General features: G+C 55.4%; 1 protein-coding gene across 10 annotated transcripts in view; it reads right to left on the bottom strand.

Annotated features, from left to right (window-relative positions):
- Nucleotides 1–1132, bottom strand: part of NTNG1 (netrin G1) — a 304059-nt gene extending 302927 nt beyond the window's left edge. For 7 of the 10 annotated variants that reach the window (XM_019630752.1, XM_019630755.1, XM_019630753.1 and 4 more), the window contains exon 1: nt 983–1132. The gene's annotated coding sequence lies outside the window, so the exon portion shown is untranslated. Of the gene's footprint in view, nt 1–39; nt 952–972 lie in introns of those variants that run through there. The other 3 variants (XM_019630750.1, XM_019630748.1, XM_019630749.1) reach the window with 3 other exon arrangements.
- Nucleotides 1133–2102: the final 970 nt, after the last annotated feature.

The raw sequence follows: 2102 nt of genomic DNA, 5'->3' as shown, positions 1-2102 counted from the left end.
GAGCCCCGCGCCGGCCCGCCACTCCCGCCGCTTAATTACCTTCGCCTTGGGCTCCTGGGCGGGGGGAGCCTCCCGCGCGTCGCCCCCTCTCGGAACCCTCACCGAGAGGGGAAATTCCTTCCCGCGGACGTCCTCTTTCGAAATGCAAAAGATCAGTGACTTTGACAGGTAGATGAGGGGGAGGGAGCAGGGTGGGCGGAGAGGAAGCGAGGATGAGAAAGGTGCCTCTCCCTCCAAAAATCTAGTGATATTAATAATGGAATCGCAGCCTTCGGGAGGTCTGGCCAGCCCAGTCCCCGCTTGCCGGCTTCCCTCCGCGCCTCGTCGCGCCACTGCCTCTGCCACTTCTCGCCTTAAACTTTTACGGAGGGATTTTTTTTTTCCTATTTCTATTTTTTTTCTCTATCTTTTTTTTTTTTTAATCTGTTAAACTGCAGGACGATTTCCTGATTCCCGGGGATCAGAACCAGCGGCCCGGCGGTTCTACCCCGCTTGGCACAGCTTTCATTTTATTTTAGATGAAGACGTTGAGCTTAGTCAGAAGGGACATAAATCAGGACAATTAGCATTGGCGCCAAGAAGAATCCTCTAGTACCAATTTCGCCCGGGCTTCCTTCGCGCATTCCTCCACTCAAGTCAGAAATGTCACTGCACATCGCGGAGATGGCTGCGAGACGCGACGCACCCAAAGTCCGTTTGATGAAATATACATGGCCCACGATGCTTCCGGATTGCGGTGCCTCGGCTCCCGCCCCCGCCCGCGGCGCCCGGCCGGACCCTGCTCCGAGCGGACCGCGAGCTCTGGGCAAACTTAGGGGCGCGTGCAAATGAAAGAGTGAGCGCGCGGGCTGGCGAAGCGAGCGTGAAAGAAGCAAGCCCGGGGAAGCCGCAGCCCTCGGAGGGGTGGCATGTACGTTTCACTTAAAAGCAGATCTTCTTCTGCAACTGGCAGCAAGTGAGAGGATTGCAAACCTTATACTACCTCGAGACCTGAGCGCTCCGAGCGGTCCTAACTCCGTCCGGCTCGCTGTTGCTGCCGCTGCTCCAGCGGCTGCCCCCGCCGCTCCACGACCCCAGGGAGCTGAGGCTGAGAACACGCTTCACCTTCCCCGCCCCGTGGCTTCTACTTATGGCCCCGGCTCATCCCATCCCTCACTCCCCTTTCTCCTCCCCCAAACCGTGCCTAAGCACACCCCTCGCCCCTAGCAGGGGCGGCAACTGTTTTTCAGCCAACAATTCCCTTGCCCAGCCAGCGGCCCCTACAGCGCAAGCCTAGAACCTCCTTATTTAGAAATTCATTCTCCTTTAGAAAAGTTGAAGTTTAAGAGAGAGCTGTGCATGTTGGGCCTCCTTGCCTTTCACAAGAGACAGACAAATACCCCCACCCCCCCAGGACGTTATTCACCATCAGTGGGGGCTCAGACTTAACCTGGGATCACTCTTAGCTACACACTAACTGGAAAAAAAAATATCAAGACTTAGATAGGAAGAGACTTTAATTAGAAAGAAAGGCTATTTCAATGTGGAGAACGCTTGGATCTCAGACCTCTGTAAGCATCTCAAAACCAAATCGAAATCGGCTTTCATGAGGTCAGGGGAGTGAGCAGTAAGGGAAAGGGGGGCAGATGAGAGGAAGAAGACCAAGGCAGGTGGTTTGACAAGACACGTGTCTCTGTGGTCCCAGGATTTGGGGAATAAGGTGACAAGGAAGCGTGTTCTGCGTTTTAGTGCTTGCTTAGATGTGGGGCAAGCTCACAGTTCAGGGTCCAGTGGGGATGAGAGAACCCTGGTGCGAGTGTCTACAAGGCAAAGCGGAGGGTAAGAAATGGGCGATTGTGAACACTTGGTCACTCATACTGCCCCACAAATAAAGGAACACGAGCTAAGAGCAGAGGGGGCATTTTTCCGCCATGAGTGGCCGTGGTGCTAACTGTAGGACGTGCATAGGGGAGAAGGTCTTTGAACTGAGCCTATAACCAGACCCTCCTGGGCCCTGAGTAGCCAGGACGGAGGCAGGGATTCCAGGCACCCAGGCCCTCCAACACCTGAGAGACCACAGTGCCTCCCTCCTTCCCTTCCCCCCTCCCCTGCAGGAATCTGGG

This window comes from Hipposideros armiger, unplaced genomic scaffold (assembly GCF_001890085.2).
Source record: "Hipposideros armiger isolate ML-2016 unplaced genomic scaffold, ASM189008v1 scaffold_939, whole genome shotgun sequence".
NCBI classification, from domain to species: domain Eukaryota; kingdom Metazoa; phylum Chordata; class Mammalia; order Chiroptera; family Hipposideridae; genus Hipposideros; species Hipposideros armiger.
Note: the sequence above shows the minus strand (reverse complement) of the source record. Positions and strands in the feature narration are given on the sequence as shown.